The following is a 17,828-nucleotide window of genomic DNA, read 5'->3' on the forward strand; positions in this document are numbered from 1 at the left end:
TCGAGCCAAAAATAAATCCCTAGTAGTGAGCTGCTGAGGGCAACCAGAGTAACTAAGAAAACAAGAAGTGTAAAATATGTTATTTTATCTCCTAAAACAATTTAAAAATATTTATACAAAAGAAGTCATAATTGTTTGAAATATTTTGGGGTCTCTCTGGTGTTATAATGTCAACATTTTGCAAGTCAAACATGGAGGGAATTGCAGGCTCCATGTCAGCAGCTTTTCCCATGGCTGGTTTTAGACCCTGGTTCTGAGCCAAAGAATTACAGCTGAGATCCTCTGCTATTCCAAAGTCATGGTGGTTAGGTCTCTACTTTCTTCATTAAGGTGACTTTCACTCCACTGGGCAAGGCTCGAGGAATTTAAAAGACTTGTGAAATGAAAAGCATGGCAAAGGAAATCTTTAAAGAAAATTTAAAATGTATCCCCAGCTAAAAGACTAGAGCTCAAGTTACATTTTTGACCTAGAGAGTCGGCAAACAGCACCTATTTAAACTGCTTTGACATTTTAGCAAGCCTTTAACTTCATAGAGGAAACAAAACCATTAGCTGGTTTTATGTTTGCTTTTTTTTTTGCTTTTTGATAGTTTTGTGTTTGCTTTGTTTATTTGGGGGGGAGCAGAGCATAAGAAAATGCAGTGGTTTATAGTAAATACAAATCACATAGTTTAACATTACTTACACATACTAAGTAATTTAGCAAAGGAAAAAAATTTCTTTTTTTCTTAGTAGGCTAACCAGATTCCTTTGGAATATGTGGCTACTCCAAAATTCTTACCTTAAAATGGCCTGGGGATTGTTAATGACGCGGTATGATGTTTATATAAGAAGGTGCAGATGAGTGTTTGAACATGAGCCGTGTGTGCGTGTGTGTGTGTGTGTGTGTGTGTGTGTGTGTGTGTGTGTGTGTGTGCTGGCGCTGGCCACTTATCCGATGAGTTCAGCTAGAGCGATCTCCTGATATGACATGGATTGAATCTCAGATGACATTCATGGGCCATGTGTTTCTTTTTCTGCCAGGTCTGGATTGTACCCAAATCACTTTATTTTTATTTTCTCTCCCATTGTATGAGGCAGACTAAAAATGTAAGAGAGGACTTAAAAAAAAAACAAAAAGATGCTACTGTAGTTTCACCAGCCATTCATTGAATTAAGTTTAGTCAGTGGAAGAGGTGGCACAGCTGAGGAAAGGAACTGGGAAGCATCACGGGGAGAAAAGCTGCCCAGGAGCTGGGAGGAGATGACAGATCTGCATGCCTGAGGAACGTTGGCACTTAAAGCCTTGAGCAGGGCTCTTCTTGCTTAGGCAGATGAGCAATTTAAAATATGCTGGCCCTGAGAGGATTTTTTTATTAAGTCTAATTGCCCTCTTGGAAATTTAATGAGAACTAAGCATCGAACAGTGCCACCATTGTATTAGCTAAAGTGTTGTAATTGATGCTCTCTGTTTGTCTTTCATCCTTAATATTAATTAGTCTTTACATCTGATCCTCAAGGCAGGTTACATACTCTCAGAGAGAATTTCTTTCTTTTTCTTTTTTTTCTGGATGTACCACAGTTTATTTAATTTTTTAAATTAAAATATACTTGATTTACAATATTATATTAGGTTCAGGTGTACAGCCTAGTGACTCGGTACTTTTATAGATTATATTCCATTCCAAGTTATTACAAAATGATGGCTATAATTCCTTGTGCTGTACGATACATCCATTTGGCTTATCTATTTTATATATAGTAGTTAGTACCTCTTAATCCCATACCCCTATCTTGCCCCTCTCCCCTCCCCTCTCCCTGCTGGTAACTACTAGTTTGTTCTCTGTATCTGTGAGTCTGTTCTCTTTTGCTATATACATTTGTTTGTTTTATTTTTTAGATTTCACAAATAAGTGATATCATACAGTATTTTTCTTTCTCTGTCTGACTTTTTTCACTAAGCATAATACCCTCCAGGTCCATCCATGTTGCTGCAAATGGCAGAATTTCATTCCTTTTTATGGCTGAGTAATATTCCATTGTATAGATATATACCATATCCTTTTTATCAGTTTGTCTGTTGACACTTGGGTTGCTTCCATGTCTTGGCTACTGTAAATAGTGCTACTATGAACATTGGGGTGCATGCGTCTTTTCAAATTAGTGTTTTCATTTTTTCTGGATATATATCCAGGAGTGGAGTTGATGGATCATACAGTAGTTCTATTTTTAGTTTTTTGAAGAACTGCCATACTGTTTTCCATAGTGGCTGCCCCAATTTACATTCCCACCAACAGTGTAGAAGTGTTCTCAGGAAGAATTTCTTATTCCAAAATCAGGAATGAGCAACAACGTTTCATCTTCAGAGGGCTTCACAGGGTTGAACTGTCAACTGGTTGCATCAAAACCGCTGCTCCTGGGCTTCCCTGATGGCTCAGTGGTTGGGAATCTGCCTGCCAATGCAGGGGACACGGGTTCAAGCCCTGGTCCGGGAAGATCCCACATGCCGCGGAGCAACTAAGCCTGTGCGCCACAGCTACTGAGCCTGCACTCTAGAGCCCACGAGTCACAACTACTGAGCCCGTGCGCCTGGAGCCCGTGCTCCACAACAAGAGAAGCCACCACCATGAGAAGCCTGCGCACCGCAACAAAGAGTAGCCCCCGCTCGCCACAACTAGAGAAAGCCTGTGTGCAGCAACGAAGACCCAGTGCAGCCAAGAATAAATAAAAATAAAAATAAATTAATTAAAAAAGAAACTGCTGCTTCTGCAAAGATGATTTTAATGAGAAATGTGCGTAAAGACTTAATGGATACAGATATTCTTCTGAGGAGCGCCTATTATACGTTGTTATACCTCTCCTATTTCTGTTGGTCCACAAGTGAGCATCCTCTTTGACCTCAGCAGTGTAAGGTGGGAGCAGGCTAGCCCCGACCTGAAGAAGTTCAGTCTAGTTAGGATATGAAGAACTTCTAGAAATTAATGAGAGACTGTATAGTTTTAAGGTCTAGATTGTGTGATGAATATGGATGGCCAAGATGCTCTAAAAAAGGCTAAATGAAGGTGGACTGGAATAGTTAATTCAACAAATTCAATGTACAGATATTTCTTTAGAGCTTTCCATTTTTAAAGGTTGAAATTACGGCTATGAGTAAAACAGTGATTCTTCCCTCAAGGAATTTATCATGACTTAAGAGATCAGGAATATGTATAACGAATTACTGTATGAGGCAGAATGTGTTCACTGTAGAAATAGTGGCCTGAACTACACTCTTTAAGAGGAGTGAAGAGAGGAGAGTCACCTCAGGATGTGGTGAAGCACAGAGAACTTCACAGGGGATGTTGGTGTTATTTCAGCAGATATTAGAATACCGGGTTAAGACTTTGAAAGGCCTGGAAGAGCAGGGAGTGGCTGCAGGAATAGCATGTGTGATAAAGGAACAACATAAAAGACGTGCACAGGTGTAGATATGAGGTGTATGCGGAGAACAGGTCAACCAGTCACTGGGTTTACACTATGTACGGGGCACTGTGCTAGGAATGAGTGGCTCTGTTTCACACACACAGCATCCAACAGAGGTTTTTTGAGCACTTACTTTGTGGAAGGCGTACGATTAATTTGGCCAGAGTGCATGGCACGTGAGCACTGCGTTTGTAATTATTCCCTTTGGACGTAAACTTAGGTCAGTGAACTCGAGTTAAATTACAGAAGGTCTAGAGATGGCAGAAGCTTCATGGAAAAGGCAAATCTTGCTGGGTCTTGAAGGATGGGTCGTATTTTGGAGAGGAAGCAAGTCATAGCTCTTAAAGTTGTAGGCCAGGTAAGAGGTTCATGATGGTACTCTGTGTGTATGTGTGTGTGTGTGTGTGTGTGTGTGTGATATTTATATAAAGCATATACAGGGAATTCCCTGGCGGTCTAGTGGTTAGGATTCCATGCTTTCACTGCCAGGGCCCGGGTCTGATCCCTGGTCGGGGAACCAAGATCCCGCAAGCCACATGGCGCAGCCAAAAACAAAACTATTTACGTGTAATATATGTGTGTGTATATACATGGCATGGTTTGCAGGCAAAGCACATAATTAGTATCTTATCACTCTAAATATCATTCCATACCAGTCAAGATAAAAACCTTACACTAGGAGTGAGATGCCATGTCCCAAAGGAACCAGGATCCCCCAAATAATGTTCTTTGTATACCTTTGAACATTTTTCATAAACTTATGCAAACACACACAGCACTTGTGTGAAAGGAAAGACACCTCTATTCTCATTGCTAACAGATAGGAAATAATGACACAGTGGCAGGAACATTTTATTTTTTCTAAATAAACCTTACACTTTCATGCCCCTTTGCTGGTGAAGCTCCACAGAGCCCTAAGAGCTTCAGGACATACAGGATATATTTCAAGCAAGTATTAGAGTCATGGCTGTAGTTGGTAAACAGTGAAGCGTGAGCCTGTTAAAAATGTTTTCAAGAAGGAACAATGTGCACTTTCCTTGAATGCACACTGGAAGTGAGGGAGAAAGCCATAGAGCTTAAGATTACTGCTGTCTTCAAGAGGCCGGAAGAAATCTTAGTCTCTTCTAGTGCCATGGACATTAGCAGACCTACATCACCTGGTCTTCCTGGTGTCACAGATGCTATGACGCCAGAGTTCAGGTTATAGCAGGCCAGGCGACGGAGCTTCTGGTCTCGTCTACCTGGATGATGCCAATGGAAGATATGCATAGACCTTTGTGTGTGATGAGGACTTTTAGCAAGTTTTTATCGAGCACGTTTATGGATTCAAAGATGAATTTTGAATTTATGTTTCTACCTTTAAGGAGCTCATGGTCTATAGAAGGGAAGACAGATAAGTAAACCTAATTTAATCATGGCTCCCTAAGGTTATTAAAGAGTTTTAAGCAGGGTAATAATACTGTTAGATTGTCCTTTTGGAAACACAGCCGGTAATCGAGTCAAAGTGAATTGGAGAGCGATGAATGCGGAGGAGGATGGTTGTAATAGGTTAGGAGAGACGAGGCAAGTGTGCCAGTGGTGGCTAAAACAAAATAGATGGATTATAGACAGGTGTTGCGGAGTACTCGGAGTCCAATTACATGTGGATTTCTTCCAATTATGTGTTATCAACATCAGCAGTGACTCACTTTTAATAGAGTGAAGCCCTGGAGCACAGCTCAGCCTATTAGCAGTGAAGTGGTACTTGCACGGAACAGCTCTGTGGAGGGGGAAACACTGAGACTGATGACAGCAGAGTATCTAAGTGAACTTTCTTTTGTGCCATTTCCCAGAGCCCCTCCTGCCTGTGCCCAGCCCAGGTCCCACGGCTGTCTGCTCCCCTCTGCAGTGTGTCTGTGCTATGGCTTGGTTACTGTTCCCTGAGGGTCCACAGCGGGGACAAAGGCCTGAGCTCCATACCTATGTAGTCTCTGCACATTCACGACTCAATCCCGAGACCTTGACATACGCCCAGATATTTGATCATCCCTAGAATATGTACTTATACGCAGGATGAGTCAAGGGCAGCAGAGTTATGCACTGAGCAGAATCTGGGAGGTCGGCGAAGCTTACACAGTAGCTCTGTGACTCACCTCTGTGAAGCAGCTGGCAGTGTGAGTGATGAGGTTTGTGCCTCAGCTAATTAGTATTAAAAGGACTGGGACCACCCAAGGATAGCCTGAACCTTAAACGTTCAGGTCATACATGCCAATGATGAACCATACTTCCAGTCTTCTGCCTTAGATTATAGGACAGTCATCTGCCAACCATTACAGGACAAGAGCCGGTCCTGGTGTGCAAAATGTCTCCACACCACTTTGGTTCAGTAGCCTAAACTAGGGCTTCTGTTATGGGAGGACAGGAACGGGGTTGACGGAATGTGTTTGATGTGTGGTGCCGGCCACCAGCTCTTGTTCATTGACACACCTGGGTTTCTGCCTCTAGTGGAAGCTAACCCAAGTTTAACTGTGCAGAAGTCCACACTGGCTTGGACTGGCCCGGCCAGCCTCTCCCTGCCTGATATCCTCCACAACTACGGCCCCAGGGTCCCTCAATCACCCAGCATCTTTTCCCTAGGAAAACCCTCTCAGGAAGAAGCTGTGGGTGGTGGTTTTCTTCTCACCCTGATTTTAAGTCAATGTGTTACTTTGGTTTAGTTTAAACCCTTAACCTTAAACTCGATGATACAGAATTCTAGGCGGTTCAGAGCCACCCGCAAAGGCATCTTCGGGGCCTATCCCCTGCTCCTTGTAACTGACTGCTAGACATAGTTATGGATGTCTAACTTGTCATCAGGCAGAGTCACCAGCAGCCACAGCCCAAGGACCACCATCAGTTTTCACAAGCAGCAGGCATCGGGGTCCCATTTGGGCTCTTCCAGAAACACTCACAGGCTGTCATCAGTGTCATCCCTCAGACTCAGAGCGAAGCTTCCTCCTCATCTGTAGTTAGCAGCATAAGGGTGGTGATGATGTGTGACATAAACACACTTTGAAATCGGATGCAACTGATCGTACAGAGAGGATTCCGTGGCGCCCCGTCTGGCCGGCACTGCACAGACCGGGAGGCCCAGGGGCCTGGAGCACTTCTTCAACCTCAGCTGCAAATCAGTCTTCTCTGGTCTGTATTTCCCAACTTCGTCCAAAATGAATCCGCGATATTTCATCAGATACATCTATCAGGAATCTCTGTTTCTGTCACAACTTACCAGCCTTAAGCCCTTAACCTTAACTAATTACAGTGTGTGTGTTACCGCTCCACAGCAGGGTTGCAGGTATTAGAGTGTGGGGGCTCATGTCCCAACCACGGAGGGAATGTTTCAGGATGTTGTTTGTTGTTTTAGCAGCTTTCCCCAAGATGCAGCGCACAGGGATGGGCAGGAGGGCAGCCAGTGGTGGGGGATCAGGGGTTTGGGGAGGCGACATTTGTTTTGTGTCTCTCTTCTAAATGAAGTTGTCGTGACATCTGTGTTTTAAGTTGTGTGACAAATTCTGGATTGAGCTTGAAATATACACAATTTGTTTTCGAATGATTGACAAAATGACCATTGCATACTCTGTGTGATAAATAGTTATGGATTAAAACTCACTAGACCTGAAAATTCACAGAGGATGTTTTGACCACCCCTGTATCCCCTCCTCTAGCATTCTGACACATGGAGTAGATCTTCATTTTATTTAAGGGAATCAACATCTAAATCCTGACCTGGAACTTTCCCAGTAATTGTCCACAATTGTCACTAATGCTCTGTTATGTCCAGCCCTAAGCAGAGCAGAGGCTGGATTTGGACCCCCTTCCAGTAGAAAGTGTCTGGAAATAGCTGTGCAACTGTAGAAGCTATTCTCCAAGAAGCCCCAAGTATCCCTGTGCCCTACCCGAAGCCCCGATTTGTGGCCTTTCCCTGTGGATGGAATGCTCTCATTTTCCTGCTATATACTTCAGATGTACCCAGGGTCAGAACTTTGCCCAACACACCAATGCCTGGGAGCCTGATGCCCTTTATAAGTCTTGCCAACCTTTTCCCAGGTGACTGGACTCTGTACCCCATGCACCAGCTACTGGCCAACATCCTGCATTGAATAAACCAGTCACCCAGCACCTACCCCTGACACCACCTTTATCTGTGCCCCACCTACCCAATTAAATCTCCTCAAATATTGACAGAGAGGTATAATGAGGCCTGTAGATTCCAAATTCAAGTTTTCTCTGCCCCTTCAGACATTGAACTTTAGATTACGAAAGACCATGACTAGGGATCTTATGGAGAGCTAGATCAGTTTTCCCAGCCACATCCCTTAAATATCAGGTTTTCCCAGTTTCCAATGAGAGCCCATCTTGAAGTATGAAACTCTCAAAATTAAATCAGGTATATGATAAAATCCTTAATTTCTTCATCCATGAATATGGAAAAAAGTTGTATTTTGTGTAATCTAATCTTTTAGTAAAATCTTGCAAATTTGTAAAAGGAGAAATAACGTTCAGAATATTTGACTTGTGGATAGCTGTGTATTATTAAGTATTAATAGACTTACATTAGTGGAGATTGAATTGGTGATGTTTACCACTCCTTGGCTTCCCCCAAACTGAGAGCTCAGTTTTTTAGGAAAGGATCATTTTGTGGCTGTGTAACATTCAGGACCAATCCTCCTCCCTCCGCTACCCAACCAGTGGGCCAGCTGCTTCCTTGGCTGAAGCAGGAAGCACCATGCTTTTTTTTTTTTTTTTTTTTTTTTAAAGAGAGCAGGGAAGTCGGGGAAGTGGGGGAACCAGTCAAAGAGCCCTGCCCCATGTCAGGGCACAATCGGGCCAGATTAGCTTGTGAGGTGGAGAAGGCAGTGAAGTACCGAGGTGCTGTGCTCATACAGCCCAGGCCAAGTTTGCAAACTGGTTTGTGATTGTGCCCAACTTCCCTTGTGAGCCGTGCCAGCACCATAGTCTCTGGGTGTTTGCTCTGAACTTCATAAGCATGGCTGACTAGCTCTCTCTCCCTTTGTAGCTATCACTAAGCCTGACTTCCTGGAAAGCTCTTATCGAGGAATAGAAAGACCTAGATTAACTTCTGTGCATACCATGGCCATATATGCGTGTCAAACTCGTGTTTATATAGCCATTATAGGTGTGAAAGGCAGAAGTGTAGCTACTCCCCAGTATGACCTGTCTTGTCTTATTTCTATGGATGGGTACTAAAAGCCTGTATTTTTATGTCTTAAAATCTTACCTGGAGGAAAAAATATTAAAGACAAAGGATATGTAGCACTTTCATTAACATGAGATGTTTCTAAAATGAAACTATTCCCTAACCGTCAAATTTGGGCAGAGGATGATTTCTCTAACATGTTGGTTGAGAGTGGGTTGCTGTAAACCCAAAGTCAGAAGCCTTTGATGTGGTGGAGAGTCAATGGATGCCTTAAAGCAGAAGGTAGAAGGAAGAGGCTGAAATTCCAGGCTGAAATGAGGGGGCCGTGGCCATCACTGAGCCCACAGTTGGTGTTTAATAAATACCATGTAGATTACTGATTGATTTCTGCAGTTAGCTGCTAGGAGCCCAGTTTGATCTGCACTTGATTTGGTTATGCACAGTGTCCCTCTGGTTCTGTGATCCTGCCCTTGGCTATCACTTCCCTGGGGCAGCAGCAATCAGCCAGAGGCTTAGACCATCAGAGGGTAAAGGGGGCCTGTGGAGGAACTCTCTGGAGGGTGAGGAGAGACGCTGGTCAGATGGCCTTGGCTGGTACTCAGAGAACATACAGAGATGCTTAGGGAGTAGGACCAGTAAGCAAGTCTCTGCACCAGTCATATCTGATTCCTGCTTCCATCTTCTCTGCCATCGTCAGGAGAATCAGTCTAGATTGGGGATTTTAGAGCATTGATCTTGAACTTTGTCAGAATTGGGTTTGGATCCCAGCTCTATCATTAATGAGTTGTGTGATTTTTTTTTAGGTCGAGTTCCCCAGAAGCCAGATGCTGAGACAAGCGTTCAAATGAAAGTGAATTATTAGAAAAATATTCCAGGGAGTAGGGAAATGAGACAGGGAAAAGGCTAAAAAAGAAAAAAAAAAAGCAAGAATGCAATGTCAAGTGCTATCCCACGGTGGGGTGGTTGGTGGGGATGGTATCTGACTCGGTCCCCTCTAGAAGTAGTGCTTCAAGTTGTCCAGAACAGCCCTCAGCTGATGGTTAAGGGCGACCCTTAGAGGTCATAAATTCCTAGACACTATCAGCTCTCCAAGTGCAGGTCAAGATGGCTCCAGGTGCCGACAGAGACACAGGTGCTGGGTGTTGGGAGTGAAAGCACACAGGGAGTCCATGTGCACATAAATGGTTATGGGATCTATATCAGCAGAGCACTGACAGCATGTACTACAAAGGCTTTCGTAGTTTCTTATACTTTCTGAGCCTCAGTTTTCTCTTCTGTTAAATGGGAGGAAAAGAACTTGTTTAAAACCATCAAGGAGGTAACAATAGTAAAGCACCTGCTGAGATGACACAGGAAAAGCACATAAGTAGTCAATAACTGGTAACTCTCGTTGGCCTCAGGTTGAGTTACTCCAAACCCTGAGGCCTTAAATAAACATGCAAACTAAACAGACATGTAGAATTTGAATTATAACAATATATGCCTAAAAGAAGCAGTTCAGTTGCACAAGGAAGTTTTGGAAGCTAAAGATAATTTTAATAATGACTCCAGAACACTGTCTAGAAGAGGATTCTAATGTTTAAGGTGCTTTCAACAATAGAACTAAGGCATGATGGCATAAACTTTTAGGAAACAGGACACTGTTCTATATTTATAGTTTTAACAGTGAATGCTCAGAGGATAAGTGTGATAAAAGCCTTAGTGCTCTAGTTCTTATACTTTTAATAAAATGGAATCTGATCAATCCAGCAAGTGGGTCTGGAGTGAGTTGACGCTGATGCTGGGAGTGACACCGGGCAAGTCAGTTGAGTTCAACGAGCGTTCTTTGAGCATTTGCCATAGGGCAGACACGAGACCAAGAGGAATGAGACACGGTTTCCCAGGTTAGTCACCAGGTGAACTGGGGATGTAGGGAGAGAGAATTAAAACCAGTTCATTGCAAGAAAAATAGAAGCATTTCATGGATCCAATTTTAAGTACTTTATACTTGTCACCTTGGTTAATTCCCACAGCAATGGTAAGAGGAAAGTTCCATTATTACCCTGCTTTAGGAAAGGACACCAAGAATAGTTCTACGTAACTCGCTTACATAACTAGCAAAGGCCAACGTGAGAGTCCAGTCCAGGCAGTCTGACCCCAGAGCGCACACACTACACTGCCTCGCGTGTCCTAGGATTCCCGTGGCACCTATCTGTAGTACTCACCTCTGCGGGAATTACAGCTGCACTCCGGAAGTTGCATCTGTTTCACTTACTCAGCCAAGGCCAGGAATCACAGCTATGTCAAAGCAACAGGAGGTGATTCCATGAACTCCTTCTGTAAATCCTCTAAGATTCAGATTCATTAAGTTTAATGCAGTACTTTGACTTTTAATGTTGACCTCATTATTTCATATATAAGTATTGATACTTGTATATACTTACATACAAATGTAAAACTTATGATGAGGCATGGGTAGTTTCCTCAGAGCAAATTGGCATCTCTCTCCGAGGTTACATCAGCAGCCAAAGTTTGTGGGGACAGGTGTCACCTCTTCTCCTTTGAAAAAAATCCTTGAAAGGTACCTCCTGGGCCACTGGGCGACCCCGTCTGGTACTGTGCAGCCCTGTTATGTGTACAAGGCTCTCCCTGCATTGTTCTAAGGAGGTTCAAGAACTGTCTTATGAAATCAACTCTGGGTTTTCTCTTCTGATCACTCCTGGATTCTCCACGAATGCAGAAGCTGTCAAAGTAAAGGAAAGCCACCTACTAACATACCTAGAGAATTATTCTACTACACACGCTCACTATTATAGCATGTACTTTTGCCTGTTTCTAAGACTGTACCTCCTTACCCACAGCTTTTCTCATCGTCACTGTATTAACATTCCCTATTTTGTACACAGGACTTGTGTTGGTATAACATTGTTCCTACACCATTTTCTGGTAAGATTTGTCCATACAAATCAGTGGACCTGAAACCAAGCTTATATGAACAAGAGTCTTCCATTCATTGGAATTTATTTTTGTGTTGCCCTTTTAAGGTAAAGGGGCACATTGTCAGAAAAGAAAACTGTACCAAGAAATTATTTAAAAACAAATTTAGAGTGTCTTTCTTGCCATCAGTGATCTCACCTAATGGTGTGATGGGAAAAAAATATCAACCAATCACCACCTCTGGGTTATGAGTCCAATTGCATCAGTAATCAGTTCTGTGGTTATGGGCAAAAGCTGTTAATTTCTATAAACTCAGTTGCTGATATATGAATAAAACTTTTCAGAGAGAAAAAATCAAATCTGTCCCTCTCAACTCCAAAGTTATTTTTTCTATTATTTCTCAGATACGGATGTAGTACCCAGCTAGGGATTCCTTCATGCCAAGCCCTGTCTGAAGGTCTTTGCGATAGACTTTCTGCTCCTGAGCTTTTTTTTTTTTTTTTAAATTAGTGACTAGAGTGAGGACAAGGAAGGCAGACTCACCAAATCTACGGATGATGCAAAGCCAAGAATAGCTAATGTGCTGAATCACAGACATAGGATTCAAGATATCTTGACAGCCTCGGTAGTGGGCCAAATACTGCAAGATAAAATTTGATAGGGATAAATGTAAAGGCCTGTGTTTAGGTTTTATAAAATCATAAATGAAGTGACAGTCCCGGCTCACAGCAAGTCCTCTGTAAAAGACTTGAAATTATTTAGCTCATTGCAAATATATAATTTAACTCACCTGTTACATTGTAGCTACCAAAGTAAGATAAGATAGCTCAGCCTGCCTTAGTAGAAACAGAGGGTCTAGAACAAGTAAATCACCAGTCCTCTGGACTCTGCACTGGCCACAGCATATCTAGAATAATCCAGTGAGTTCCAGATATCGAGATTTAAGAAAGATATTGATAAACCAGAACAAAGGAATCTTAATGGTGAAAACTCTTGAAATCACACAAAAGGGACTGGAGACGTTTAGTCTGAGGGTGATGAAGGGGCAATGGCGAGGTATTTGTTTTCAAAATGTATCCTGTTGATGAGGGCTTTAATCAACCGTGTTTAGAAAGCATGGAGAAATAATATACCAAAAATGTAGACTTTGGGAACCAAACATGTGCATGTACGAATTTCAGCTCTGTAAGTTTCAACTCTGTGACTGAGTAATTTCTCAGCATATCCGTTTCCCATCTTGAAATAGGGGTAATAATATCTTGCTCAGAAAGCCATCCATGAAGGTTAGATGAGCTGGCATGTTAAGCACCTGGCATAGTTATTGGTAAGAGATAGGTTTTTTGTAAAGGCTAATCTCTTCTTTGTTTACCTTCCCTTCGAGAGGGGAAGAAGGAGGACAGTTAGGTTGCTTTTCCAGAAAGTATTTTATGCCTACTGCAACTACCCCAAAGTAGGATGAGTTGCTAGGTCAGGCAGGGCTGGGGTTAAAAGTCTGGGAGAGCAGCGCTGACCTGCCAAGGCCCTCTGGTGCCCCACTCTTGTCCTCCACTCTTGTCCAAACACAGCTTCATGTAATAATTTTGATTTGACACAGTAAGTTTCCAGGTATGAATGAATAGTTCAGGAAATTTTTTAAAAGGCAGAAAATCAGTGGATAAGATGATCCCTAAGAAGGCTTTGTTCTCCCTGTTCTCTGCACGTCTGTGTTTTTGGGATTGATACTCACTAGAACATGCACAATCCTGCTGGAGATGGAGTTAGAAAAGACCCAGATGTGTTACTCCACTACACTTATGAAGTTAGGGAATCATTTTTGTAAGTTATAGAAAGATAATTCAGTTGTGACAAACAAAAGGGATTGCTAGCCCCCTCTTTATAGTTCTCTTATCACTGCGGTACCGTGATTTCCTGCTCCACTGCCCCCCTTCCCCCCAGCAAGTCATGTATGATTTTCTCAAAGGCAAAAGGTGGAATTAACTTGCCAGTATTTCGACACTGGGTTTTCTTTTAAACAGCTGATAATTAAATCCATCTAGACCTCTCTAGCTGTCCTTCTAGGAGCTTTAATCACAAGAAGCAGGCGAACTTGTAAATGTTCTAAGAGAGCTTAGACAGCAAAATTATTCTTCTTGAAATGCGTGAAAGTACCCAGGTGCTTCCAAGCTATGCCCAAGTGCCTTCTCTAAAAGAACATGGTGGGCAAACCAAACATTCATCCTGGATCAGCAGTTGGGAATCAAACCACGAACTTGCTATTCCCATACTTTCTGGTTAGTTTGTATGTTTTTGAGTAAGGTGACTGAATGCAAGGAGTAGTTTAATACGGTACACTGAGTGATTTCTTCTAGGACATACTTAGTCAGAAAAATATGTCCGACAGGAGCTCACAGAACATAGGGTTACAATAGTTTTAGAGATCGAAGGCCTGGATGAGGGTTTCTCAATCTTGACAATATTGACATTTCAGGTCAGATAAATTTTTGTGGTGGAAGCTGTCCTGTGCATTGTAACATGTTAGCAGCATCCGTGACCTTTAGGTACTAGGCGGTACCCTCCACCCTCAGTTGTAAGAACCAGAACATCTCCAGACATTGCTAAGTGTTCCCTGGGTGAGGGGGCACCGGGGGTGGGAAATGACCCCCAGTTGAGAACCACTGCCCTAGATCTGATGATTGCATGTTGACCTGACCGTGCCCAGGGTTGTTGCAGGGGTCAAATTAGACAAAGCGTGTTTATAGACTTTTAAAAGTAAAGAAAAAATGTATACATATAGTTACAATGCAGCCCTTATCTTTTCACTGGTTCATCTGTTCATTCATTCAACCTAAGATTTTTTTGAAGCAGGTGGTGGACACCTTTAAATAAATAAACCTTGAGAGGCTGAAAGGTGTGCCGAGTAAACAAAGAACTTAGAAGAAAAAGAGCAATCATGTAAGACATCCCATAATGGATGTATGCATATAACATGCATAAAATGTTATGGGAGCCCCAAGGAAGGAAGGGCTGCCTTTGACCCAAACCATAGAAAACCCGTTGGACTACACAGCTGAAGCCCTGTAATAACAATTACCGTTTGACTAATTGTGACTAATTCTCCTTCACACAATGACATATACTCATGCAGCTTTTCCAGGAGTGTTTAAGGTGTGTGCTGACAGTGTTCAGCACTGATTAAGGTATTAATCATTTTTTAGGTCTACACTTGGGTATGAAATCTGAATGAGCAACTTAATTGAAGTTGTTACAGACACCTGTTATTTTCGCCTTTTTTCATACCCGCTCCAGTGATAGCAAACAATCAAACAAAAAAATAGACAAAAATTCTAGCCCAGATTTCCTGAAGTAGAGCCACAAATATCAGACACTAGAGAATAACACAGGAAGCTCAGTCCTGAGTATATTCTTCAAGTGGACCTCGATCAGTTCGAGGTCTGTTGATTCAAGAAGAACCATTCCTAGAATCATGAACACCTGTTTAAAGCTCTAAATCTGACATTGCATATTTAGATAGAAATATGTCTGCCTGAGTAATTACCTGCTAGTACCATGGAGATAGGGTTGACCATTATGAAAGTATCAGAATTTCCAAACTTTATTCCAGAATGTTCTGCATTAAATATTCATTAACAAGGAAACTCCATATAAAAGCTGGTGTGCCCTATGGAGCCACATTTACATTAAAGCCTGTCCTGCCTTTAAACCTCCCCTGCAATTTTACCTATTCTGTGTTGCAGAGGTACACACAGGTTGACTAGAGCAAGAGTTGCTAGCTTTAGCATGAGCTGCCCTAATGGTTTTGAGTCACATTTGTTTGGGAAGATCACACTTAAAGCCTGTCCCTCGTGCTTGTTTATGGGGAGTGCAACAACTTTGATATCAGCTAAGAAATCCCCATGAATGCACAGCCACATCTGAGTGCTTCCGACAAATGCTTCCTGTCAGTTCTCCCTCGACAGCTTCGAGAATGAAAGCCTAGTGAAGTAAACTGGGAGACATCCCTGAGCATTTAGTAGAAGACTGGTGGAGTGTGGGAACTGCAAAACCAGCCGTTGAAATCAATGTAATTGGTGTGAGATTACATTTCATCAGCCTTAAGACCTGCCTTTTACCACCAGAGAAATCAGTCTCCACGTTTAAGGTCACATCAATATGGAACATTCTGCATACTGAGCTGTCTGTCACGTGCCTTTAGAATATCCATGCCGTGCTGTTTTTTAAGCATTACAAGAGAAACAAACAGCTGACAGGTGGATCTTGTGGTACATTCAGAATCCCTGTGAAAACTCCCCCAGCACTATATCTTGATTATGTTTATGAGAAAGACACATACTGTATACAGCATAAGCATGTATCGATAGCCCTTATTTGATGACTCATTTTGAAAACCAAGCCTGTGTTATGATTTTTAAATCAGGAATTTATTGGATATATTCATGTCTTATCTCTGGCTTGTACTGTCTCTAGCTTCCCTCACTTGAAAAAAACTTGCTTTTCATTAAATTACCAGGAATTGATTCAACAAATATTTTTTACTGTAAATTAACTATACGTCAATGAAAAATGGTTTTAAAAAAACAAATATTTTTGTGCACCTACTATGTGCCAAGTACTGTTCTAGGTGCCTGGAATGCTTTCGTGAACAAGAAATGTAAAAAAATCCTGCTGCCGTGGAGCTTTCCTTAGCAGGATGTGTATGTGTTTTGAAGAGGGTGGGTGGGTAGGTGAGGCAGATGGTAGCCTATAAAAATAATAATTAAATTATTTGAATAATTATAACCACTCCATTTTTTCCTCATCGGAGTGAAAACAAAAGTTGATCTTGAAATATTTTTATCTGAATCTCCTAAGTTTTCAGTGTTAGGGACCAGTTCAAAATAATTTGACACTAAACGTGTCCTCATGGTCTGTCTGGAAGCGGCAACGCACACCCTCTCTGTTTATTGATGAGAAAGCCCAGGCCCAGAGAGGTTAAATGACTTACCCGAAGTCCAGTAGTCATCAGCAGGGGCAGGGCCGAGATGCAGACTCCTGGCCTGGTGTGCATTCCTCCACAGGTTAGCCTTTGACAGCAAGCAACCTAGGTGGCAGAATCTATGTTTCTTTGTTTTTGTTTTTGTTTCTGAATCAGTGATTTTCTTTAATACGACAGGTAGTACCATCGAGTTAAATATAAAAATCCCCTTGCCCATTAAATTTTCATCATATTATATTTCTTCACTGGTCATAATTTGGTATTTATTTTTTATGGTAATATAGGTTTTTTTTAACTTTTAATTTTATATGACAGTACAGTTGATTAACAATGTTGTGTTAGTTTCAGGTAGAATCTAATGTTTCGAAACATCGCGAAATTTAAAATGTCTTAAGGTACATGACGAGTGGCAGCCTCACGGCAGAGTGGTCAATAGCAGAAAGGAGATTTTCAGGTGAATGAATTGGGTTGAGACAAGACCCTTATGAAATCACTCTGCTCTCCGCCATGGCAGGCCAGCTGTGGAAGCATAACCCCTGATCCTTGCACCCTCATTCACCTTTCTCACTCACAGACCACCACTGCCCATTCTCCTCCTGCTTCCTGGAGCGCCAGAAGACACGCCTAGAGATGGGTCTGTGGCCTTGCCACCACAGCTTTCTCTTATTCCTGTCTCCATTCCTGTTCTGCATATAACTTGGACTTGGCCATCATTCTTAGAGCTCCACTAAATCATTTGTTGAAAAGATTGTTTATAAATCCAGGTTAAGAACAGAATTGAAAAGGCACTGGAAGTAGGCATGTACTGGAATAAACTGCAGTCAGTAGTCATGGCTCCTAGACCTACCATTCTAGGTGGCCTTGCTAGAACTTGGTTTCCCTAACTATACATGGGCTTTAAAAATCTTCCTATGTACAGGCTTGCTGTGAGGATTAAAAGGTTAAGGGAGATTGTGTCTGTAATAACACTGAAAACTGTAACTTGCAATCCATATTCTAGCAATTTCAATTACTTCTGCCCCTTCTTTCTCTGAAGACAAGTTGCTAGAGGGATAGACAGTTTTACCATTATTTTGAAGGTTGCTTTGGGCATATTTTATGTTAGTGAAATTAGTCTTCTGAGAGTTGGAAGGGACCTCAGACACCCTTATGAGGCCAACCTTGGCTGTTACTCAGAATAAGCTAGGAGCTTTTTGAAAAATACAGATTCATAAGCTCCATACCCAGAGACTCTGATGCAGAAGGCTGAGAGTGATGTCCTGTTTTCATGTTATGGGTGTGTGTGTGTGTGTGTGTGTGTGTGTGTGTGTGTGTGTGTGTGTG

At 42.1% G+C, this 17,828-nt stretch overlaps 1 protein-coding gene across 3 annotated transcripts in view; it reads left to right on the plus strand.

The window, feature by feature from the left end:
• The window catches only part of GHR (growth hormone receptor), a 279,446-nt gene that overhangs the window by 120,722 nt on the left and 140,896 nt on the right, over positions 1–17,828 (plus strand). The window lies entirely within an intron of this gene.

This window comes from Monodon monoceros, unplaced genomic scaffold, assembly GCF_005190385.1.
Source record: "Monodon monoceros isolate NGI ecotype Baffin Bay Population unplaced genomic scaffold, NGI_Narwhal_1 Super_Scaffold_12, whole genome shotgun sequence".
NCBI classification, from domain to species: domain Eukaryota; kingdom Metazoa; phylum Chordata; class Mammalia; order Artiodactyla; family Monodontidae; genus Monodon; species Monodon monoceros.